General features: G+C 42.8%; 1 long non-coding RNA gene across 1 annotated transcript in view; it reads right to left on the bottom strand.

Moving 5' to 3' along the window:
- Positions 1-5,658: 5,658 nt before the first annotated feature.
- The window catches only part of LOC309551362, a 715,521-nt gene continuing 693,713 nt past the window's right edge, over positions 5,659-27,466 (bottom strand). The window contains exon 6 of the long non-coding RNA XR_014225072.1: positions 5,659-5,820. This is a non-coding gene — a long non-coding RNA (uncharacterized lncRNA). The remainder of the gene's footprint in view (positions 5,821-27,466) is intronic.

Below are 27,466 nucleotides of genomic sequence, written 5' to 3'. Positions count from 1 at the left end.
GTGGGGTACCTCAGGGATCTGTACTGGGACCAATTTTGTTTAATATCTTCATAAGTGATATTGCAAAAGGCCTCAATGGTAAGGTTTGTCTTTTTGCTGATGACACAAAGATATGTAACAGGGTTGATGTTCCTGGAGGGAAACGCCAAATGGAAAAGGATTTAGGAAAACTAGAAGAATGGTCAGAACTCTGGCAACTGAAATTTAATGTGGATAAGTGCAAGATAATGCACCTGGGGCATAAAAACCCAAGGGCAGAATATAGAATATTTGACACAGTCCTGACCTCAGTATCTGAGGAAAGGGATTTAGGAGTAATTATTTCAGAAGACTTAAAGGTGGGAGGACAATGTAATAGAGCAACACGAAATGCTAGCAGAATGCTTGGATGTATAGGGAGAGGTATAAGCAGTAGAAAGAGAGAAGTGCTTATGCCGCTGTACAGAACACTGGTGAGACCTCACTTGGAGTATTGTGCGCAGTACTGGAGGCCATATCTCCAGAAGGATATAGATACTGTAGAGAGAGTTCAGAGAAGAGCTACTAAATTAGTACATGGATTGCAGGAAAAAACTTACCAGGAAAGGTTAAAGGACCTTAACATGTATAGCTTGGAAGAAAGAAGAGACAGTGGGGATATGATAGAAACTTTTAAATACATAAAGGGAATCAACTCGGTAAAGGAGGAGAGCATATTTAAAAGAAGAAAAACTACCACAAGAGGACACCGTTTTAAACTAGAGGGGCAAAGGTTTAAAAGTAATATGAGGAAGTATTACTTTACTGAGAGAGTAGTGGATGCATGGAATAACCTTCCTGCAGAAGTGGTAGCTGCAAATACAGTGAAGGAGTTTAAGCATGCATGGGATAGGCATAAGGCTATCCTTCATATAAGATAGGGCCAGGGACTATTCATAGGATTCAGATATATTGGGCAGACTAGATGGGCCAAATGGTTCTTATCTGCCGACACATTCTATGTTTCTATGTTTTTATGTAAAACCACTTTAAGATGGAGGTGGCGAGGCTTGCTGAATATGCATGTGCGAAATGCAATCAGACTAAGCCGCTGATAATATTGTCGTTATTTCAGGTGGTGACCTGAAGACAGTTCCGGTTCACTTCAGGTTCTTTGGAAGGCACACCGACTCTGCTTTATGAGGGGTGGGGTTATTAGTATCCAAAGAGGTTATACATGCTGGTGCTAGGTAACCAGTTCGGCTCCAGAGCAATTTTTTTTCCTTGTCGCATATGTATGTAAAAATCTTAATTTTTGGCAATAAAATTACATAAACCCCCTGAACATTATATATTTTCTGAAAGCAGAGGCCCTGTAGAATAAAAAAGTGATAGCTGCAAATTTTTGTTTCACGTTATATTTGGGCAATTGTTTATTAAATGCAAATATTCCAAAAAAATATAATAAAATGAGTTCTAGTGCAAAACCATGCCATATAATACCCATTTTTGATTAAAATATAAAATATGAGGTTGCATCGAGTAAATAGATATCTAACATTTCATGTTTTAAAATTGCATGCCCCCACAATATCGCCAAAAATGATGGTGCCCAAAAATTATCATAGGTGACACTTTAAAACCCGTTACAACTCTTCAATTTAAAATTAACTAGGAGCTCTTATGCCAGAATGATTGTTCTCACTCTGGCGGTCGCGGCGATAAGTCATATGTGTAGCGCGACCACAGTTCACACACTTGTATGCACTCTGAGCTTGCGTTTGCACAGGTGTGCGGGGCAACTGGGTTTTGGCAATTTTTTATTTTATTTTATTATATTTTATTATTATTATTTTTCTTTAACTTTTTTTTATTTCTCTATTTATTTTTATGTGATTGCTTTCACAAGGGGTTAATAATCCCCTAAATCACAGGTGTCAAACTGACGGCCCTCCCGCTGTTGCAGAACTACAAGTCCCATGAGGCATTTCAAGGCTGACAGTTACAAGCATGACTCCCACAGGCAGAGGCATGATGGGACTTGTAGTTCTGCAACAACTGGAGGGCTGCCAGTTTGACACCCCTGCCCTAAGTGATAACATTGGGCAGCTGACAGGTACTCATTTTGGAGACATTAGGGGTCTAATAGACACAGATCAGCTTGGTTAGATGTGTCTCCTGGCTGTGCAGGCCAAGAAAGGGTGCATCTGAAACCAGAAATTACATCACTTCATAGATTTGGTCTCCCCCCCCGCGCCGATGCGTGCATTTGTGTTCCTGGGTGTCAGTAAGCACTTGATAGCCCAGGACCAGAGGGGGGGGGGGCACAGCGCGGCCGGCTGTGTGAAAGTGGTTATCAGCTATGGAACTGCCGCATCACTTTCACTTTAACTTTGAAATTCAACTTGTAATCAAAGGTTCACTCTTTGGATGTAAATAGTACGCCCAAAGAGCTGAACTGGTTAATGCACCTTATAAATGTGAGTTATTTATGTTTTTACCCATAGATTCTGAATGAAACTACTGCACTATGAGAATATTATTTTACTCTGCTTGTGGCTTTTTTTGACTACGATAGGACATCGGGCTGGTGTTCCTGCTTAGGGTAGATTTATTCTACTTTTGTATCTACACCCATTTGAAAAGTGAGTTCGGTTCTGAGGAGCCAAATACGGTTGGAGAATGTGCATTTTTCTGCACCAGGTGGTTGTACTTTTAAAGGGATTTCACTGCACAAGATTACTTAAAGACTGTCTGGGATAATGTTGATATGGACTAGAGATGAACTTAAAAAATAATGTATCATCATGCTTATTGGATGATTTAAACACTGTTATTATTATTGTAGATATACGATTTGTACAACTTTCACTATATTTTGATAGATTTTAGGTAAGTAGCGCCTATCAAGACAAAAAACTGGCTGTTCTGGAAAAAGACGGAGTGGCAAGGAGCACAATACTATACTTGAATAAAAATTAGCTGCATGGTTGAGTTGCCAGAAAGAAGCCTTTACACAATGCCACAAAAAAAGCCCAGTTACAATATGCCCGACAGCACCATGATATGCCTCACAGCTTCTGGCACACTGTGATCTGAAGGCTTCTTTTTGTGTGTGTCACCTTGTGTGCTCGCACTAAGAAATATTCCGAGTTGACCATTTGGGTGATTTCTGTTATCATTATGATTTAAAAAGGAGCCAAACAACTATGTGATAATAAACGGCTTCATAGGATCACTATCCTTAAATAATAGGCATAATTCCTCATATTTTTAATATCAATGCCAAAATTGCATGATTTCTGCCAGGGTATGCAAACTTTTGAGCACAACTGTACATGTTGGTCAGTCATAAATGCAGTACACAGATTGCTAAATGATTCTGTACTGTTACTATGAATAAAGATATTCTCCTGCAATTATAACTTACACAGTATATGATTTCCAGTGAATATGTAATAATGGCCCTAAAGCTCACCATATTAACCTGGCAGTTTGATAAAGTGACGGAACTTTAATTACCATGTCTTTGTCAAAATCACAATTGAAGACATACACCAATCAGCCATAATTTCTTTATGACAGGTACAGTTAACCACTTAAGCCCCGGAAGATTTTACCCCCTTCCTGACCAGGGGGTATTTTGCGATTCGACACTGCGTGACGCTGTACCTAAACGAATTTGACGACCTTTTTTCCCCCACAAACAGAGCTTTCTTTTGGTGGTATTTGATCACCTGTGCGATTTTTTGATCATGCGCTATAAACAAAAAAAAAACGTCAATTTTGCAAAAATAACAATATTTTTCAGATTTTTTATATGAAATTCCCTAAAAAAATGTAAAAATCAAAATTTTTTAACATTTTCGGCCAATTTGTTTTATACTACATATGTTTGGTAAAAAAAAATCGCAAATAGCATATTTTGATTGGTTTGCGCAAAAGTTATCGCGTTTACTAACAAAGGGAAAGATTTTTGTCATTTTTGTTGTTTTTTTTTAACGCGTAATGGCGGCGATCTGCGATTTTTTTTGCGGTACTGCGACATTGCGGCGGACAGATCGGACCCTTGACTGACATTTTTGACACTTTTGGGGTTACCAGTGACATATCTACAGTAATCAGTGCTATACATATGCACTGTTACTGTAAAATTACACTGGCAGTGAAGGGGTTAACTTTATTTGAGAGGGAGGGGCTGTGTGTGTCCCTAGGGGCGTGATTCTAACTGTGATTGGCTGTGGCTTGAGCTGTAGGAACAATGATCAACGGTCCTACATAGTAGAACCGTATGATCATTGTTTCTACACAGGGAGAACTGACAGGCGGCTTGTTTACACTAGCCGCCTGCCTTTCTCTCTCTCCCCCGACGATCGCCGAGTGACCGGCGGACATCGGGTCCGACGGTCACACGCGCGGGGGGGTCCGTGACCGAGCGGGAGCGCACCGCCGGCGGCGCGCGCTCGCTCCCCAGAGCCTCACAGGCTAGTGAAGTATATATACGTCACTTTGCCTGTGAGGGGCTGACCGCCGCAGTATATGTACTTGCGGCGGTCGGCAAGTGGTTAATAACATTGATCTTGTTAAAATGGCATCTGAAAGTGGGTGGGATATATTGGGCATAACATAACAATTGGGCAAGTGAACAAGTCATCCCTGAAGTTGATGTCTTAAAAGCAGAAAAAAAAAATGGACATGCATAAGGATTTGAGCAACTTTGACAAGGGCCAAATTGCAATCGCTAGAGGACTGTGTCACAGCATCACCAAAGCTGCAGACGATTTTCCTGGTCTGCAGTATTTAGGACCCTCCAAAAGTGCTCAAAGGAAGGAAAACCAGTGATCAAGTGTAAAGGTCATGGGCAGCCAAGGCTCATTGATGCATGTGGGGAGCGATGGCTGTCCCATGTAGTCCAATCCAATAAAAGAGCTACTGTAGCTCAATATCCTGAAAATGTTAAAGCTGGTTTTGATAGAAAGGTGTCAGAAAACCCAGAGCATTATAGTTTGCTGCACATGGGGCTGTGTAGCTGCAGATCTGTAAGGGTGCTCATGCTGACTTGTGTCTACAGCCAGAAGTGCCTACAATGGGCACATGAGCATCGGAACTAGACCATGGAACAATGGGAGAAGGTGGCATGGTCAAGGAATTTAAAAATGTTTTGCAGAACACAACAGGCATTGACTTGGCTTCCAAATTATCCAAATTTTAATCGAATCAAGCGTCTGTGGGATGTGCTGGGAAAACTAGTCCAATCCATGGAGGCCCACCTCACAATTTAAACAGTCAGCTACTGAAGGCTTGATGCCAGATACCACAATATACCTTTAGAGGTCTAGTGGAGTCCATGCTTTGGTGGGTTTTGGTAGGTGGGCATAATGTTATGGCTGAATGGTAAAAATGGTAATTTTGATCAATGATGTTTTGGATGATAAATGATCAATGATGGAATTCTGGTGGTTGAGGAAATGTCTGGGTGATAAATTGTTTAATTTCTGGTGATTGCTTGAAATTGCCAAGTTGATAGCTAGCTTAAAGTGCTGGGTAGATTATAGGCAACTGTCTGCCATGGTCATCTGACCTTCAAGGAATTATGGAAAATGGAAAGTGGGACTTAAGAATTATAATGTCAATATTTGTTATATTTATCTCCTCCATATATCCAAAAAGCCAACTTACCTTTGAAGATTATGTTTTGCACTTTCTTACACCATAAACCCAAAGCTATAGGATGACTCAGAAACGCTGCAGAATTTTGTACAGAAGATGGTGACTGATGTGATCAACAGATATTAAAAGCTGTGTATAAAATGTGATCAACACTCTTCTGATCATCCTTTACAGATAATCTTCTCTGGTATCCTGCCACAAAAGAAAAAAATCTATTAAAATAGTTGCAACAACACACAAATGTGTTTCTTATTGATGTATATTGATGTATAGATACAACAAATGTGCAAACATTGTTGCTCTTGGGCTGTTTAATAATTATTAGTGTGCATTCAGTTTTATGTTGGTTAGCTATGCATTACTCCCCGAGTGTGGAAGTGTGCTGGCTGCAAACATAATTCTTAATATGAAGGGATTAGAGTAGGGATCCTCAAACTACAGCCCTCCAGCTGTTGCGGAACTACACATTCCATCAGGCATTGTAAAACTCTGACATTCACAGACATGACTATTGGAATCGTAGTTCCTGAAAAGCTGGAGCGCTATCGTTTGAAGACCCTGAATTAGAGTTTAATGTGGCCATTCACTTCATGTGGCTGTTACAACTTCAAATTTCTGCTATTGTGATCAAAGAGCATTGTTGCCTCTGGTAGTTAACAAACAGTCTCAAATGGCTGTGATAGAAATGTACAAAGTTCACAGCACTGCAAGAAAAAAGCATAAAGATGGGGGTTAGTGAAATGGTGGAGACTTGTCATCCTCCATGACTGTGCACACGCTATAAGTTTACAGGACAGCAGTGACTACAGCACTAACTTCGTAAGGTCAACCTATAACCGGAAGAGATGCACAGGAACGAGAGAATAAAAAGTATAATGTGGTTTTATCACTGCGCTTCTTCTACAAGAAACCTTTGAATATGCTAGTTGAGAATTCCTGAATGTCAGCTTGGAAGGCCATGGATTGCATAGCTTACACATGGTTTTTGCTATTTATTTTAATGAGGTGGCTAAACCAAATATGCATGAACCCTTTGCCTCTCTCACCTTTTTAGGATTCATATTAATTATATGTATTTATTATAGGTATTTATTTTACACTTTGAGACTCAGAGCTGAATCATTACAGTCTCAGGATAATTTCATATTTTTGGGTACAAATTTTTTTTATGAACATCATCCTTCAAGGGAAGCCTTGAGTTACCTAAACCAGCACCACACATTCGGATTGCTCATCAGAAAGCTTTTGGCAGGCCGTGAGGAAGTGCTGTATTGCTTTGTCACTGCCTGTTTTAACCCCTTACTAGCGCTCAGTGGTTTTCTGGGGCGTTTGCAGAGTGGTCCTATTCGCTTGACTGTGTTGCATTCGGCAGGCGTTACGCCCGCTAAAGACGTCAGGGAGTATAATTCCTGCCATGGCCCCAAAGCAAAACATTGGGACTGTGGCCTGTGTACACCCCCAGGTGCAGCCTTTGCAGCTCAAGTGGATAGGGGTTGGGGGCTGGTAAAAGACTGACTCCGCCTGACTAAGCCTTGGGGTTTTACCATCCCCAACTGCTAGTGTGAACGAGCCCTAAAACTTTTTGCTATATTAAAAATTATTTTTATTTCCACTTACAAAAAAAAAGCATATACTGTATATTCTAAAGAAGAATATATGTTTTTGTTAGAAGAACATTTCCAAAGAATCTGTTGCCAAAAAACAATTGTAAGACCAATCATACCTAATACAATCTGATTGTACAATCTCTTTTATATCTACCATCAACTATGTAGTGCAAGAATCTCCAAGAATTGATATTGTTTGAATAGATTGCTTGGGTTTGTCATCATATAACACAGGTTTGTTAGCTCTAAAAATATACAGTCAGATTTTATAGTGTATGGGCAATCTAACCACTTCCGCACTGCTCACTAGAGCTCTACTGCGGCAAAGTGGCTCGATAACGTCTGGCGACGTAGACCTACGTCACCAGACATTCCCCTCTCTCGGCAGACGCGCGTGTGTTTACACATGCAGGCGGATCTCCACACTCGATTCCTCGACGATCGGGGAAGAGCAGCGGCGATCGCCGCCGCTCCTCCCCTGGCCCGACTCCCGCTGTGACTGAATACAGCGGGAGTCGGGCCAGGGGAGGAGCGGCGGCGATCGCTGCTGCTCTTCCCTGATCGTCGGGGAATCGAGTGTGGAGATCCGCCTGCTTGTGTAAACAAAGCGGGCGGATCTCCTAAGTGACAGGCAGGGTCAGATTGCAGGGTTCAACGTAGCTGAACATGCGATCTGTCCCTGTGTCACTCAGTCCCCTCCCCCCACACACGTCAGTAAGCACCAGGCATACATTAACCCCTTGATCACCAATAAAAATTAACCCCTTCCCTGCCAGTGTCATTTTTACAGTAACAGTGCATATTTATAGCACTGATTACTGTGGTAATGTCACTGGTACCCCCAAAAGTGTCAAAAATGTCAGTCAAGGGTCCGATCTGTCCGCCGCAATGTCGCAGTCCCGCAAAAAAAATCGCAGATCGCCGCCATTACTGGTTAAAAAAAACCCACCAAAAATGACATAAATCTTTCCCTTAGTTAGTAAATGCAATAACTTTTGCGCAAACCAATCAAAATACGCTTATTGCAGTTTTTTTTTACCAAACATTGGTAGCAGAAAACAAATTGGCCAAAAATTTAAAAAAATTTTGATTTTTACATTGTTTTGGGGGGAATTTCATATAAAAAAGGTGAAAAATATTGTTATTTTTTCAAAATTTACGCTCTTTTTTTGTTTATAGCGCAAAAAGTAAAAATCGCACAGGTGATCAAATACCACCAAAATAAAGCTCTGTTTGTGGGAAAAAAAGGACGTAAACTTTGTTTGGGTACGGCGTCGCACAACCGGGCAATTGTCAGTTAAACTCGCACAGTGCCGAATCGCAAAAAGTGGCCCAGACGTAAGACAGCAAAATCCTCCGGTGGTAAAGTGGTTAAATTGATCATAAAATTCCACTTTTAAATATTTTTGTACACTTTGGGCCTCATTTACAAAATTGTAAGACCTAATACACACTAAACATTTTTTCTACTGCTCCCAGGCATGTTTGGTTTATTTTTTTTTTTCTTACTGTTATTGCCCCTGTATGTTAGCCTATGTGACCATGCACAAATAGATGTTTAGATGACTTTAGAGACAGAGGCTTTTAGAGGCAGGAAAAAAAAAATCTCAGTCACTGCGTCCTGGAGCAGCAGAGTTTTGGCAGAAAAAACGATTGACCTGCCTAAACGCACGTAAACAGGTATGACTGTTCATTTATTTCAATGGCCAGAGTAAATTAATATTCTGGTCAATGAAATGAATTAACACCTAAGCGCCTGACATGCCTAAATGCGTTACTTAAAGCCCCGTACACACGTACCGATCGTCGGCGAACGATCGGCCGTCTTTTGTCCCCGGGCTGTCGGTGTCTGTTGAAAAGTGCAAAGACAGCACAAGAATTTTGTCCGCCGACTACAGCCGACTGCAGAAGTGATGTCATGTAATGGTTAACTTTCCCTGTGTTTTTTCTTTTCTGAGCATGCCCAGTCTTGCAAATCTGCGGTCTGTCGGCCGAATTCTGTACTGACTGGCGAACAATTGGCCGCTCTGGTGTCGGCATACAAAAATTTTAATGCTTGCATGACAGATTCTTGTCGGCAGAATGTGCGCTGACGGCTGTCGGAGGCATCATACTAACAAGCCTACAATCGTCAGATCGGTCGTCGGCCGACGCTTTTCGGCCGACGATCGGTACGTGTGTACTGGCCTTTAGTTTACAAGCATCAAGCGTTTTCCTGGTAAAACTGTGCTGTCAGGAGGAAAGAAGTCTAGGAGAGTTAGCAAAACAACCAATGTGCATGAGGCCTAAAGTGTGATGTAGTGAACCTGCACTCATATAATACAACTATCCATGTTACAATTTGGATAGCAGGTAACACAGACAAAACACACATGTATTTTTCAAATAACTATAAAAACAGTAATCATTATAGTAATCATTATGTTTATTCAAATAAAAGCCCAGGATGTGTGATGATGCAACCCCAGGGGGTGTCCATTGAAAGCCTGGGCTCACATTAAAGAGTGGAATGATGGTGAACATCATTTAATCAGGAAGAGGACTGACCAGCAGGATCATAAGAGGATGCAGAGTGAAATTCTGGAACTTAGAGAGAGTGAATAGTGCATTAACCATGGTGGATTGAATTTCAGAGGGACTTTTCTGTCTGCTGCCCAAGTGAAAGGAACCTTAGAGAAATGAGCAAGTGAAAAAACAACCACCTGCATAGAAGGATGACATAGATCAACAGCTTAGGGATATGATAGCCATACTATAACCTGCCTGACCAGGTATTACATTTATAATGCCAAGAATAAGGCTCAGGTTTACACTGCTGCAACCTGAAAGTCAACTTCCATTAAAGTATATGAGCACAAGTCACTTTGAAGTAGTACAGGAACCTTTTCTAAAGTCAGAGTGACTTCAGTAGAGCTAACATATCACATGTCACGTGACTTGGAGTCTCACAAGTCAGATCCCAAGTCGCAGTGGTGTGTACCGAGCCGAAGGATACATTTGTCTTTGTAGAGGAGCTAAGGTTAGGGATTAACCTATGAGCTGTGGAACGATACGTGTGGAATATAATTATCTTCCAAGGAATCAAATAAAAAAAAAAACAGGCCTCTGGGCTTGCAATATACCTTTCAGGTAAAAAGTACATTGGGCTCAAAGCTTTAAATGTCTGTGGGTCCTCTAGGGAAGAACAGAATTCATTATGAATGGATGCTTTCTTACAAGGAGGAAGTAGGCACACTTACTGGAAGGACCCTCACGGTTTAAATAGGAAACATCACATGCAGGGTTCAGGAATCTGTTTGTCAAATTAGACTCAAAGAGTGTGTGAGAAAATGTAGAATTTTCCCAGGATGCATGAAGGGATAGTCCCTACTTTCACTAAAAACCAGCACAGGTAGTGGGACTTCTAGCAGGGAAGTACCATGAGTGCATAGGCCCGAATGACAGATTCTCTAACAAAGTAGGATAATTACAAAGGATAAGAAATAACATAAGAAGTGAAACTACAGAGAGAAAAGAGTTTTCAGATTATGTCAGAGATTTGTGAAAGAGGGGAAAGGAAAGGATCCAATATATTTAAGAAGAATAGAAAATAAATGCCCTGTAGCAGGGGTCTGTGAGAGGCAAAGGCAGTGACTCTTTTAAATGAAGGTGTCCCAGGGATTCCATGTTGGAAAAGCAAGGAAACAGAGGGCACTAGGGAGGGCAGAATAGTCCATGCCATTGCTAAGGAGTAAAAGCCTACCAGAGGGGAAATCTGAGCTCATTGGCATCATGATTCCCACTGACAATATCCAGCAATTAAGAAACAAGGGTGATACACTTAATGATGCATAATATTGACAATTATTAAAGTAAACCCCAACATTTGCCACCGCCTCAAAACTATGAAATTAGAACCCAATGTTCCACATAAAAATCTTCCTAAATTTTAATCTGGAACACCATAGTGCCATTGATAAGCATCTCCTTAGGGAGTATGCAGGTAAAACCTGTCTAATTTAAAACTCAGGCATCTTGGGTCTGATGTTCTATTTACCATTGACATGTGTGGTGTATCATGTCAAGATCATTAGAGCTCTCTAAGGCTCTCAGAAAAAAAGTTGTGGATGCCTATGTATCTGACAAGTTATTTAAAAGGATCACTAAATTATTTAAAAAGTTTGTGCACCTTCAACTAGAGAGAGATTGCACCATTTCAATCTGCATTAAAAGCGTGTTAGGAAAAAGCATTTGCTGTCCAAAAAAACTCTTGAACATATAGACAAAGTCTAGGTGTTCTGAACCAACATGGTGACGACTGATCAATCAAAGATATAGGGCCGGATTTAAAGAAACTGCAGCTTCAAACCTCTATGACGTGTTTCAGTTTCGCCGCGTTCAAATCAATTAACTGGCGCTGCGGCGAATTGGCGAGTAAAACAGCAATAATGAATTCCGCCGTCAGCGGGATTCACTTACGATCGCGGCTTCGCCAATTCGCAAACTTATGTCTTCGTGCTTATAGCAGTTTCACATAGCGATGTGGGCTAGTGGATTAGTGCACACATCACATGTCTGTAATTCATCTCCCTCTGCTGTAGGTTCGAGGCTTACCATCTCCACCTACTTTTTTTATTTTCTTTTTTTGTTTATATTGCTAAAATGTAACGGATTACATCATATATATTGCTAAATAATGTTACACTCAGAAGCGCTTGCAAGCTTACACCATTTTAAGTGTTTTTTTGATCTTGTCTGTGTGTCGAATCGATCTTATGAAGGAAAGTACCAAAGGCAAGTGACCAAACCCCTACCCTACTTCAGGGCAAGATGAAACCTCACAATTTTACCATGGTCTTCTTCCCACATTCCATACAATGTTTAGTTCTTTAGCTATATGTGCTTTTTAGCCTTAACACACTCCATTTTTTCCACCATACAGCTTTATTCTGCACAATAGCTAAGTGCTTTGCAACTTCACTGCAGTTCACAACGTCATGGGTTCAAATCACATCACTACACTTGGGATCTCTTTTCACTCTCATTTTTTTAAACAGTTTTTTTAAACTATCTTGAATTTGGGGGGGGAGGGGGGTGTCCTACCCAAATTTCAAGCACATCAATGGAAACAACACAATTTTGATTTTATGAGTGTGGTCCTAGTTTTATCGAGATGCAATTCTTTACATATTTACCATGGTTCTTACAATTTCTTGACCAATAAACATAGGTGTCTGATATTGGACTCTCTCCATATTTCAACAACACAGGCCCTCATAGTCCAACACTACATTTGCCTCACACCTCAACACAACACTGATACATCCCTACTCTACATTACAACCCCTCACATCACCAGTACAAGCAGCATGCAAAGTGCAAAACTCCGGCCTTGGCAGCTTAATGGGCCATACACTAACAATTTGTCTAGACTTTTTCCTGTAGACTTAACCAAACCATATAATAGAAGCTCAAACCTCAACACTTTCAATTTGGATGCAATCAGGCAGGCCCTTGCACTACATAGAAAATGTCAATCGGAAGGATAAAGTCTTCTCTAAATCTTACAGTGTGGATGGCCCTTTTGTCTGTAGGCACCCACACAAAACAAAAAAACACATGTTCAATTCTAATGTATTTATTTATTTGAGAATGACAGCAGAAGGAGGGATGCAGCAAAAGAATATTGTCACTCTCCAGTCCGTGTGCCTTTACAGCGCCAGACCACGATCTTTGCTCCATGGCTACGGGATTCTGATGTCTTCCACAACTTCCGGCAGAGTTCAGAATCCATTCTGCACCTCTACCAGCTCATAGGGGACAGGCATGGCAAGGTTGCTGGGCAGCTTCCAAGCCACTTTCGAAGTTCCAGGGTGTTCATGTTGGTCATTGGCCATGTGCCTTACCAAATATCCACTGACCACAAAAGAAAATGAGTGGAGTCCATCAAGGTGGGTTTCTACCACCTACACCCGCAAGCAGTACCACTCCTGGAAAAATAAAACAAAGGATAAGACATTTCATTATGAAAATCACATCTTAATGCCTGTTTGCTTCATTCTGAACTTCATTTAATTTCGACATCACGAGTGAAATAACACATTTTATGCCAACTTACACAAACCAGAAATCATTAATGTAAACATTTGAATACACACCTGTGACGCCAGACAGCCCATCACCACAGGCTTCCCATGGTACGTGCCATGATTCCAAGATGTTGATGTTCTGGAAAATTACAACACCATAAGATACCAAGCAGCCGTTCATGTTATCAATAACTACACAGGTGGCATAGACACAAATAAACACCTGCCAGCTCTTCTCAGCCCTTTACACTATTCACAATACCAACATGTTTATGGTTAGAGGTGCATGTTTTTGCTCAAGTAACACAATTTTACCAATGTTGACTACACTTTATCTACAATGGCAAGTGTCATTGGCAGATGATAATCACCCTCTGTCTCCCTGTGAGTGGCACCTCTGCTAACTAGCTAATTAATACACATGCCCTATCTTGACCGGTTACAGTACTTACATGTAAAGTGGCTAGCAACCAGGGTATTCCGGGTGGCCATACCGGCAGCGGTGCTCCGCCGCCTGGGGGCCGCCGGCTGACGGACCTCTGGCTCCCTCTCCTCCGTCAGCTCCCAAGAATCATCCCGGGCAACGCACATGTTGTGCAACACGCAGCACGCCAGGATGATCTTGGAAGCCTTTGTAGGAGAGTACAGGAGTTCACCCCCAGGCCGGGCCAAGCAGAGAAACCGGGACTTGAGAAGACCTATGGTCAACTCAATGATACTCCGGCTTCTCCGCAAGGCCCTGTTGTAATTCCTCTCTGCTGGGCCCTGGGGGTACCTGATTGGAGCCATCAGCCACGTCAGCTGCGGGTAACCAGCATCCCCTGAAAAATAAGAAAAATATACATTAGTTCTTCCTATCATGTGACTTTAGATGACTCCTCAAAATGGGAGACAATTAGGCATTTTACTAAACAACCTGCTCGTCTGTTTGCAAAAAATCATATGAAACATCTCAACTCTGTCTAACTGCCTAAATCACTAATACAAATGGGAAAAAGGACACACAAAGTGGTGGGTTTCTCTTGCAAGTTACAACTTGGCCCCTATTCTGTTCCTATTACATTAGCCTAGGTCTTACTTCTGGAATATATCTGCAACTAGAGTGAGGAAACCAATATTGACTCACTTATGCAAAGTACTTTGGGGATATGGCAATACCATTGGAATCATTTGTAGGTTTTCTTTGGGTGGCTAGAGGACACCATTTACACATTGGTTAACCACCTTCATTGGACTCAAAGACAACTTTGCAAATCTTTCTTTTGTGAGCTGCTAAGCTGCTGATCTGGTTGTGTGTGAACAGCCTGACAACTAATAACACATCCATTTTAGGTAGGCTTTGCTTAAATCAGGGTGTACACCGATGTAGCTTATTCCTATGTCTATGTAATCTTACAGTTTATGTTGTTAAGACAAAATACTTTACCAATAAGCCACCCTTCGGGCATTTGTCCACTTTCAAACACCTCGTACAGAGTACTTGTTCTTAACATACTGGAATCATGGCACGACCCTGGGTGACCAGTGTTGACACTCATGATGCGCTGTTTGGCGTCACACACTAATTGGACGTTCACAGAGTGGTACTGCTTGCGGTTCCGGTATTCACTTTCGTGGCTCCTTGGGGGCCTAATGGCTATGTGGGTGCCATCGATTGCCCCTAGGATTTGCGGCATGTGTGCCCGCCGGTAGAAACCCAACTTGACTTCATTCCACTCATTTTCATTCTGTGGCCAGTGGATAAAATTGGGCACTATATCCACTATGGCATTAATGACCAACATGAACACCCTTGAAACTGTGGGCTGGCTAATGCCCATGATACTTCCCGAAGTGGCTTGGAAGCTGCCACGCCCTAAAATATACAAAGTGGCCAGCAATCTGGCCATGCCGGGCACCGCATGGCCGCGATGTGTGTCCGGGTCAATTTTCTCTGCTATGAGCTGGTAGAGGTGTAGAATAGTTCCTCGCTCGAGCCGGAACTTCCTCCTGACATCAGAATCCCGCAGCTTGTCCAAATAGATCCTTGGAGCAAAAATGCGTGGCTGGCGAGGTAAGGGCACACGGACTGGAGGTGCTGCTGCTGGAGGTGCTGCTGCTGCTGCAGCTTCCCCACCTTCTGCTGCCTCCTGTGCCAGGGCCTCCTCAAACAAGGCACCAATAAATGCCAGCATTGCACCATCTAATGCGTCTGGGATATCGTCCTCCATTTTGAACGCGCAAATTCGCGAATGCGCAGATATATATAGAAACGGCCGCTAATTATCACACCTGTGAGCCAGCTATAAAAGGAGCACATGGCCAATATGGCTGCTGGATGTTATAGATCGATGTTTCTTATGTGCTAGCAAGACCCTGTGACCCACAACCTACATTATCTGGAGGTAAGACAATTGTATCTCTCTCTCCCAAAAAAAAGGAAGGAGACAATTTGTACTTATCTTGGGTGTGCTTAAGTTGTCTATGGTGAATCCCCTCCAACCCACAATAGCTTGGGAACCCCTCAAGTGTCTTTTAATCATTGGCAGTTGGCCCCATGTGCATGTGGTTTGGACATGTGTTTTCTCATGTTTGTTAAAGGTGTGCAGTCTAGATTTGGCATCTAAACCTGCCCCCTTACCTTCCCAGCTTCCAAAGACACCATTTTTGCTTTCCTGATAACTGTAATTTATTATGTGCACGTATGTAGGTCATGCGATTTCTCATGTATGTTTAATGTTTGCAGCCTCCTTTTGCCTATAAAGGATTACACCACCACCACCACCACCACTGTGTTTGTGACATTAGGTAAGTGTTTGGAGGGCCTCGTGTGATTTGTACCCCTATGCGTTTTCTTATGTGTTTTTTTTGTACATTTCTTTGCAGCCTCTTCTGCTCTTTAACACCACCACCACCACCACCACCACCACCACCACTGTGTTTGTGCCATTAGGTAAGTGTTTGGAGGGCCTCGTGTGATTTGTACCCCTATGAGTTTTCTTATGTGTATTTTTTGTACATTTCTTTGCAGCCTCTTCTGCTCTTTGCCACCACCACCACCACCACCACCACTGTGTTTGTGCCATTAGGTAAGTGTTTGGAGGGCCTCGTGTGATTTGTACCCCTATGAGTTTTCTTATGTGTTTTTTTTTTACATTTCTTTGCAGCCTCTTCTGCTCTTTGCCACCACCACCACCACCACCACCACTACTGTGTTTGTGCCATTAGGTAAGTGTTTGGAGGGCCTCGTGTGATTTGTACCCCTATGAGTTTTCTTATGTGTTTTTTTTTTACATTTCTTTGCAGCCTCTTCTGCTCTTTGCCACCACCACCACCACCACCACCACCACTACTGTGTTTGTGCCATTAGGTAAGTGTTTGGAGGGCCTCGTGTGATTTGTACCCCTATGCGTTTTCTTATGTGTATTTTTTGTACATTTCTTTGCAGCCTCTTCTGCTCTTTGCCACCACCACCACCACCACCACTACTGTGTTTGTGCCATTAGGTAAGTGTTTGGAGGGCCTCGTGTGATTTGTACCCCTATGCGTTTTCTTATGTGTATTTTTTGTACATTTCTTTGCAGCCTCTTCTGCTCTTTGCCACCACCACCACCACCACCACTGTGTTTGTGCCATTAGGTAAGTGTTTGGAGGGCCTCGTGTGATTTGTACCCCTATGCGTTTTCTTATGTGTTTTTTTTTTACATTTCTTTGCAGCCTCTTCTGCTCTTTGCCACCACCACCACCACCACCACCACCACTACTGTGTTTGTGCCATTAGGTAAGTGTTTGGAGGGCCTCGTGTGATTTGTACCCCTATGCGTTTTCTTATGTGTTTTTTTTTTACATTTCTTTGCAGCCTCTTCTGCTCTTTGCCACCACCACCACCACCACCACCACCACTACTGTGTTTGTGCCATTAGGTAAGTGTTTGGAGGGCCTCGTGTGATTTGTACCCCTATGCGTTTTCTTATGTGTTTTTTTTTTACATTTCTTTGCAGCCTCTTCTGCTCTTTGCCACCACCACCACCACCACCACCACCACCACTACTGTGTTTGTGCCATTAGGTAAGTGTTTGGAGGGCCTCGTGTGATTTGTACCCCTATGAGTTTTCTTATGTGTTTTTTTTTTACATTTCTTTGCAGCCTCTTCTGCTCTTTGCCACCACCACCACCACCACCACCACCACTACTGTGTTTGTGCCATTAGGTAAGTGTTTGGAGGGCCTCGTGTGATTTGTACCCCTATGCGTTTTCTTATGTGTATTTTTTGTACATTTCTTTGCAGCCTCTTCTGCTCTTTGCCACCACCACCACCACCACCACTGTGTTTGTGCCATTAGGTAAGTGTTTGGAGGGCCTCGTGTGATTTGTACCCCTATGCGTTTTCTTATGTGTTTTTTTTTTACATTTCTTTGCAGCCTCTTCTGCTCTTTGCCACCACCACCACCACCACCACCACCACTACTGTGTTTGTGCCATTAGGTAAGTGTTTGGAGGGCCTCGTGTGATTTGTACCCCTATGCGTTTTCTTATGTGTTTTTTTTTTACATTTCTTTGCAGCCTCTTCTGCTCTTTGCCACCACCACCACCACCACCACCACCACTACTGTGTTTGTGCCATTAGGTAAGTGTTTGGAGGGCCTCGTGTGATTTGTACCCCTATGAGTTTTCTTATGTGTTTTTTTTTTACATTTCTTTGCAGCCTCTTCTGCTCTTTGCCACCACCACCACCACCACCACCACCACTACTGTGTTTGTGCCATTAGGTAAGTGTTTGGAGGGCCTCGTGTGATTTGTACCCCTATGCGTTTTCTTATGTGTATTTTTTGTACATTTCTTTGCAGCCTCTTCTGCTCTTTGCCACCACCACCACCACCACCACCACCACCACTGTGTTTGTGCCATTAGGTAAGTGTTTGGAGGGCCTCGTGTGATTTGTACCCCTATGCGTTTTCTTATGTGTTTTTTTTGTACATTTCTTTGCAGCCTCTTCTGCTCTTTGCCACCACCACCACCACCACCACCACCACCACTACTGTGTTTGTGCCATTAGGTAAGTGTTTGGAGGGCCTCGTGTGATTTGTACCCCTATGCGTTTTCTTATGTGTATTTTTTGTACATTTCTTTGCAGCCTCTTCTGCTCTTTGCCACCACCACCACCACCACCACTGTGTTTGTGCCATTAGGTAAGTGTTTGGAGGGCCTCGTGTGATTTGTACCCCTATGCGTTTTCTTATGTGTATTTTTTGTACATTTCTTTGCAGCCTCTTCTGCTCTTTGCCACCACCACCACCACCACCACCACCACCACCGTGTTTGTGCCATTAGGTAAGTGTTTGGAGGGCCTCGTGTGATTTGTACCCATATGCGTTTTCTTATGTGTTTTTTTTTTTTCCTTTTCTTTGCAGCCTCTTCTGCTCTTTGCCCACTACTACCACCACCACCACGACCAAGTCTGTTTGTGCCATTAGGTAAGTGTGTTCTGTAACTGTTCACTAATTATACTGTATATGAAGAGCAATCTGCAAATCCTGTTTTTTCTGTTTTCTCTTTTGTCATTTCAGATTTAGGAGTTTGGGGCTCTTTGCTGCTGCTGGACAGCCAGATTCTCTGCCCACCTCGTGCTCCCATGGCCCCACCCACTGGAAGGATGAGAAGGGCCAGGGGGGCCAGGGGGGCCAGGGGGGCCAGGGGGGCCAGGGGGGGCAGGGGGGGCAGGGTGGGCAGATCGTCTGGCTCTGGTGTGAGGGAGGCTCCAGCTGTATCCATGAGGGAGTCCACCATCCCCATCCCGGAGGAGGAAGCCGGGGGAGGTGTTAACACACCAAGTGGACAAGCTGGCTCTTCTGACAGTAGTCCTGGAGCGGGTCCGTCCACCAGAGTCAGCTTGTCCACATTACCCCGGCTTCCCCGTTTCACCCACAATCAGTGCTGTGCCCTGGTCCACGCCTATATGGCCAGATATCAGGCGATACATGGGACCAGGGCCGCGTCTTACTCAGTAACAGAGAAGAACAGATTGTGGGATGAAATCCGGGATGCTGTAAATGCACTGGGTGAAGCACCTCGCCACCGTGACAGTGTGCGGAAGAAGGTCAACGACATCTGTGGGTCCGTTCGGAAGAAGCTAATTGCATGGGCTGCGGAGGGTCTTTATGACCGTCAAGGTCGGCTGGATGAACGTGCACGAAGTTCTCTCTGGGATTATCAATTACCTTTCTTGAACATCATAGGACCCGATACCATCTTTCCCAGAGAGGACTTAGATTCGGATGCTTTGCACCGAGGTAGGATATTATCTTGGATGTCAATTGTGTGAGTTGTTTGGAAAAGATTAACTACTATCCTATGTGTGACATTAAGAGAATGTGATACTTGCCCTTCCAATTGTCCTTTTTTTGTTTTCCCCAACCTGCAATTTGTTCATCTGTAGCACGGATCTCAGCCCCTCCACAGCCCATGCAGCTTGGCGAACCAGACGGACTCACAGGTGTTGACATCAGTGCTGACCCTCCTCCTGGTAGGTCCAATATCATACTGTGCCAAACAATGTAGATGTTTTTTTTTGGCCAAGATAGCTCATATTGCTATGTCCTTTACAGAAGATCCGCAGCAGGGAACACACCCAGTGCAGCTAGGCCTGGAGGAAGGTGTTGGTATGTCTAGTCAAATAATGTTTTTTTGAATCTTATTAACCCCATTAACACACATGTTTTTTCTTAGGAAAGAGTGTTGCCTTTTAGATGTTTACCCTGCAAAACACAGTTGACAGCATTAATGGGTGCCGTCATTAGTAGGCAGACCAAGCCTTCTTAACCTTTGGGAGGGTTTAGCAAGTGTCCTATGAGCCCAGGAAAGCACTTTTGAATGTTTGGCCTCAATGCTTCATTCATGAAGCTAGGAGGGCAATCTGGCCATAATCATTACTGACTAAGGTTATGTACTAAACATGTTTTTTTTTTTTTTTTTTTAAAAGAACATCAGGCCCCTCTTGACGTTGCAGCTGGAGTTGGATCAGGAGCTGGCGACGATTCTGCATCCAGTGCTGTGGTATGTGATATAAGGGAACAAGGTGCACATGTAACATTTCAATGGTAGCATTGATTTTGGACTAGATGTGGCTTACATTGTGTGTGTTAAATTAGTGCTATGACATTCTGACGATGCACCAGCACAACAAGAGTTCTATCTTGAACATCAGGGAATTATGTTATAATTTGGTGTGCCACTAATGTTCCAAAAACATCCAGGATCTTTAAAGTCCGGCCCGTCTTTGATTTTCCAGGTCCAAATTCATGGGTATCGTTTGGTTGGGTTGTCCTGTAGCCGATTGATGGCAAGATTTTAGACAACATACGTAGATGTATAAACTCATTGGTGTAGTAACAGATTTACCAAAAGCATAAACAACCTACCACACCAGGGTTAATTGGGAACACCTTCATGTTGATTCTTTTTTGCCTTTGTCATATTAGTCACACCAATATAATATGTACCCATTATCAGAAGTGTTGCTAGCTTGGATAATCTTACAATGAACAAGTACTCATTAGAAGCACATCAAACTTTTCAACGTTCTGCTTGGGGTGTTAAGTTGTCAAACTAATCTGAAATATTTAGTCATGATGTTTGATAATGATTTGGTCTATTTCTTCTGCTTTCAGGTAGCCTTAGATGCAGAGGGATTGTCACCTACCCAACTTCGTCCATCTATGCTGGATGTAGCCGAGAGGCTGCTTGATGAGTATCAGGTCCAAAATGAGTTAAGGAGGCGTACTCAGCAATCTACTGAGGCAGTACGTCTGCTCGGGCTCATACAGGAATCTGTAGCAACAATGGTACAGGTTCACCAGGATATGTTACAGGTTCAACAGGATATGCGTAACAGCTTGGTAAGTTTAGCAGACCAGCATCAACGGGATCGGCAAAGTGTTGACACTCAGGTGCTGGCCACACGCCAATGCCTGTTTGGATCTGAAGATGCCCCATTGGCAGAGCCCTCCCAAACATCTCACTCACCTGCCACTGCAGGTTGTGGTAGTGGGAGGGTAATGCCAGTGTTGGCCACTTGTCAGGCAGCTGGGGATGGGACAATTCCTCCTGTAGCCACTCCTAGCACTTCACACTCCGTTCGGACTCCCACACCCCTCAATGAGCAATCCTCCTGCACAACCTCAATGCGCACTGGTTCCACAGTACCCCTTCCACCTGACTACATTCCCTCCACACCTTTATCACTTCACTCCTCCCCAGGCCGTTCTTCTTTTTTGTCACCAATGCGACATGTCGTTTGCCCCCGCACCGTGGACCACAACAAACAATCAACCACCACTCCCCACACATCTTCACAACCCTTGCACCACCAGCAGCATCAAATAGCCTTGGAGCAGCAACGATCCCATCTCATGGTAATGGCACACGTTGCCCAAATGCTTAGGCTGACCCCAGAGCAGATGACACTATTGGCCGAACATCTTCTGTCTGGGACATTTCCAACGTTCAACACCCTGCATCATCAGCAGCCTCAGACAGAAGATATGATCCTAATGGGCCACTTGAGCACAACTCTACAGTTAACCCCAGACCAGATGGAACTCTTGGCACACCATTTGATGGCAGGAAACTTAACAATGCTCACCACACTGCTTCAGGCACGACCACCAACTTGATTTTTTGTTTTTTTGTTTAATTTGGTTTAGTTTTGTAAATGATTTACATTGGCCAATTTTTTGGGCCATTTTTTTTTTTAATTTGAGGGTGGCACAATATGATTTATTATAGTGCTTCTTTTGGGGATGAAATTAAATTTTATGCAAAATGATTAGTTTGTGTTTGCTCTTTGGTTTTTTAGGAGTGTTGGTGGCCAAGTAATGGCCCTGGTTAATGTAGGCATTTATACACACGTGCTTCTCTATCTCCAAACATATGATTTCATGTAAATTTAGATAACTCAATGTTCACATAACGACCCAAGAAAAGGTCTCCCTTCAAATGTAGCTTCAAAACAAGTCTCAAGGCTAACATAAACCAAAGCCAACATACTAACAATTACAGACCACACCACTCAAGTAAACAAATACAACACAAAAGACATTCGATGTGTACACCAAAAAGAAAACTTGGGTAATAAAATAAATGTTTTAATAACACATGTGGGTGTCTACCAACTGTAGCGTACAAAAAATATATTACAATATATAATAGAATGAACTAAATTGCCAATGTAACATTTGTGTTGCACAGAGCAACATACTTAAATTTAATTTAGATAAACATTTTAAACATTTTTTATGTTTTGACATCATTTTTTGGAAGGTTTTCACAAAAACAATTCTTTTTTGTAAACATTTGTGGTTTTGTCGGTTGCCATAAAAACAACAAGGCTTTTTTGTAAACATTTGTGGTTTTGTCCGTTGCCATAAAAACAACAAGGCTTTTTTGTAAACATTTGTGGTTTTGTCCGTTGCCATAAAAACAACAAGGCTTTTTTGTAAACATTTGTGGTTTTGTCCGTTGCCATAAAAACAACAAGGCTTTTTTGTAAACATTTGTGGTTTTGTCCGTTGCCATAAAAACAACAAGGCTTTTTTGTAAACATTTGTGGTTTTGTCCGTTGCCATAAAAACAACAAGGCTTTTTTGTAAACATTTGTGGTTTTGTCGGTTGCCATAAAAACAACAAGGCTTTTTTGTAAACATTTGTGGTTTTGTCCGTTGCCATAAAAACAACAAGGCTTTTTTGTAAACATTTGTGGTTTTGTCCGTTGCCATAAAAACAACAAGGCTTTTTTGTAAACATTTTTTTTTTGGTTGCCAAAAACAAGGCTTTTTTTTTTTATTTTTTTTTTTTGGGTCCCAAAAAAAGGGTTTTTTTTAAATTTTTATATTTTTTTTGGTTGCCAAAAACAAGGCTTTTTTTTTTTTTTTTTTGGGTCCCAAAAAAAGGGTTTTTTTTAAATTTTTATATTTTTTTTGGTTGCCAAAAACAAGGCTTTTTTTTTTTTTTTTGGGTCCCAAAAAAAGGGTTTTTTTTTAAACTGTTTTTGATTTTTTTGTTAGATTTTTGTTTATAATGGGCAACAATTACAAATGTGACATTTCTTTGTGTTGCAACGTGCAACATAAGTAAACAAACCACAAAAAAAAAATACTAGGATCTTTTTAAAGGTGTGACATTCCTAACGAATGGCTCCTTAGGGTCTGGATCCACGCCACAAAGGTGTTCCAAATATAGAATTCGGTCTCCGCACCACCTCATATAATCCAGGAGGACCTCGTAGGTGAGGTGGGTGTGCCCTGGGTAGAAAAAAACATGACAATTAGTTTTAGGCAAAATGATCCAAACAAGGATTGTAATTAATGTGCCTCAACAAATATGCTTAGGAGTCTATTGGTTGGCTTTTATCAACACTCTGAAGCAAATATGCTAAATTGCTGTTGTAAACCTTAAACTCAAACTTTCACAGCAAATTGTTCAAAAGGTTACATAAGATGGCTTGGAATGTTAGTAGCAGTTCCACCAAAGCTAAGTAAAATGCTTTTCTGCATGTAAACACAAGCAATCATTTTGAAGAATGTAAGGTGTTTTGGGTTCAATTGGTCAACACGATACATGTGCACACATTTATCTCTATCACCATTGGAATCTGTGGAGCGTTCTCTCTCACTCTTACTGTCTATAGATTGAACCTGACACATAGTAGAGACTCACCCTTAGGAATTTTGAGGGCCAGTTCTGGACGGAGCAGATGTGTCTGCTCCCCTGATCTCCTTTCCGCCATCCCAGCTGTGTTAAGAGAGAAGAAAAAGTTTATCAACAAATGGACTCACGCTAACTGTAGGTTACGCAGTCATGAAAACGCTCTAACACCCACTCATTACCCCTCCACATTTCCCTGAAAGTTTTATTTAGACATTGATATGGTGGTGATGCAGATTTGTACAGTGCAAGCGTCATTCTTCTGGGTGAAGCTTGTAGCGTTAAGGATACGTACTCCCTGCTTTTGTGCTGATTGTGTTTTTCTGATGTTTTTGGTGCCTCAGCCCTGCCTGTTCTAAGTGTTGGAAACATATCATTTTGGGAGGGCTGCGGAAAACTAATCAGGTTAGACTTACACTCTCTAGGTTTTTGGGGACAAGAGAAATAACAATCCTCCTTTTTACATGGCCCCTGTACACACCTCTAGGCACCTCCCTCCTGTTGTTTGACCCCACAGCAGGCAGCTTGCTATGGAGGCACATGAGATGAAGCCAAGCACCCTGTGCCTGTTCAGGCACTAGGCTGTGAGCCAGCCTTGCCCCCCTCCCTTCCAATGGTCTCAATGATTAGGAGTGACAGCATCAGGAGGCAATATTGGCATGCTGTCACCTCAGTTAAGGAGGAGGGGGAGTCTGTTCCAGACAAGTATTAGTGCAAAAATTTGGACCGTAAAAAATGGTCCCAGTAAGTCTTAGGGGGAATATGCACACCTATCACTTGGAATACTAATGCATAGAATGCATTCACATAAAGAACCCGCTGCCTTTAGAACAACTTGAAGCCTGAGCGGGGACATACACAGTTAGCATTTCTCCACTTACTAAGTAGACACATTACTGGAAAAGCACACAACTTACCATCATCAGGTTTTTTTGGGGCCCCTGAAGTGGATGGCGTGGCTGGCTCTGGAGAAACTGCACAAAAAGAACACAAATTGTGAACTGGAATGTGGTACATTACCGAGGAAGAGTATTTATGAAAGATTGACAAACACACATTTTCAGTGTTGACTAAATCAGGACATGATTAAATTACAATGTCCCCTAAAAATTTACAAGTACAAAGCACACCATTTCCAATGTAGAGAAACTAACACCAATTTAGAATAGGGTGGCTTGAGATAACTTACAAAAGATAACATGTCCTGTAAAGCTCCCCAAAACCACCTTTCAAACATGAAGGTTAAGCAAGAGTGTTTCATGACCAACCTTCCTGTCACATATAGCAAAACTACACTTGCTTTGACTCCAACTTAGATTATCCTAGATACACATCATCCTAGCACACACAATTCATGTGAGAATCTAATTTTAGGTACTTACAGACTAGTTCAGGGGAGCCTGGAGTGGGGGAGGATGGGGGAGACCCTACATGGGGGGATGGTGTCCCTTCATGGGGGGATGGCGTTGTATCTCCTAGAAACACAAAGACACAAATACAATCCTTGAACAAAAGCTATTTGATAAAGGCACACAGAAAGTAGTCTGGAAACATTGAAGGTAGTAGTTACAGTGGACTGGGTAAGCAGTGGCCCCTCTTCCCCAGTCCTCCACAACAAACATCCTCAATGTCAGCTGCTACAAAACCCCAATGTCAAAATATATATATTACAGCCCTTATATTTACCAGGACACATTGAACACACAAACACATGTAGAATACTTACTTCCCCTTTGAGGAGAGCCCAGGTCATCATCCGAGTCGGACCAATTGGCCTCTTCTTGGCCAACAGTTTGTTCCTGGCCCGGATCCAGGCGACTCGGCCCTGCCTGAGGCTCCTCTCTTGCTGAAGTTACATCAACCACAAAAGAAAACAAAACAAACAATCATTCCTCCAAGTTCGACCTAATACACAACACACCAGCACATCCACATTACTTACAGGGGGCCTGAGAAGGCTGAGCCGCAACATCCTGATCACTGGTTTCTAAAATAAAAGAAAAACATTATATATTATTTATGGACACAAATAGGCAGTAACCTCTCATCATGCTAGCACCATACTCAATGCCCCTACAATTCAGAACATAGAAGTGCACTTACACCAATGAGATGCATTGACCATGTTTTAAAACAGGAGGGCACCATGCAAATTAAGCGGGCGCCTAAGGCCTCGCACCTACAGGGGCCTTGCGGCCAGTGGCGGAGCACCAACATTTCGAAGGGCGCAGTCAGGGAAATCTCCCAAGTAAAAGATTGCTTTCAATCCTCGGATCAAAAAGTTGCAGCAGTGTGCTGCAGTCCCTTCACTGCGTCTGCCAGGTGTCTGTTGTCCGCTGACACTTACTCCTCCTTCTCTGCCTGGGGATTGGCCGTCTGATCATGTTATCCTAAGATGTGGAGGAATCGGTAGGTGTGTACCTGCACCAGTAGGAAGTGACTGGCCGGTCAACTCACTCTGCTATCATCAGTTGTTGCTCTGGGAGGAGAGCTCCGCCCTGGACCCGGAACATACAGGTAACCAGGCCCAGACTTGATATTTTGCAGGCTGGTCATAGATTTGTTGTGTCCACTATGCAAAGTGGTTGAGTAGCCCCAGGGAAGTTGGAAGAGTCTGAAAATGGTTGGTGGAGGAGGAGGAGAAGAAGGCCCTGGGTGGCTGGGGGACAAGGAGAGGGCCCCTGGGGGTTTTCTAGAGGAGGAAAGATCCACAATGACGCCAGAGTCAATTGCCAAGGAAGAGAGTGGAGCTGAGCAAGTCCTGCCTATCTGACATGAAAGCCAAACATGGTGTAGATGGAGCCCTTTGCCCTACACAATGACAGCACCAGAGGTGGAAGGTGAGTGGTAGCGGGTCTTTGACATTATAGAGCATATGGACTCTGTCCATTATTGGTAGTTTTGTTTGGAGTTGTCCTTTAGATGTTTAACTGTGTTGTTTTTGACCCGAGCTGTGAGGGACTGAGGTATGACAGCCCACTATGCTGAGACTTATAGTGCCCTAGAATGTTGAGGACTGAGGAATCCTTAGTCCCTAACAGAGGGCACTACAAGTCTTAGCATAGCAGGCAGTATTTCCTCATTCCCCTACAGAGAGGATTACAAGTCCAAGCAGGTAGCCTTCTGCAGTGGGACTTGTTGTGCCCTTGACTGTGGTGGACTGAGGAAGGGAAGTGTAAGAGGGTCTCTGTAAGCTCAGATGTATGGGGGAGCTTTGGGGAACACAGAGTTCCCTTTTACACCAGAGTCCCCAGCTTCCCCCCTCAAATAATGGTTCCCAAACTCTCCTTATATCAGAGTCTTCACACTTCCCTCTTACAGTGTAGTAAGTCTGGAGACTCCGATGTAAAGGGGGCTCTGTAAAATGTGATTAGAGATTAGAAATTTCTAACATTTTTATTTTCTACTTACGATCCACAATTTTCAGCTGCTCAAATGGCTCGCTGCCTCTGACTGCATATTGGAGTGTGGCCGTCCTCCTCC

This window comes from Pelophylax lessonae (genome assembly GCF_965119305.1).
Source record: "Pelophylax lessonae genome assembly, chromosome: 3".
Lineage (NCBI taxonomy): Eukaryota > Metazoa > Chordata > Amphibia > Anura > Ranidae > Pelophylax > Pelophylax lessonae.
This window is presented reverse-complemented; position numbering and strand designations above follow the sequence as displayed.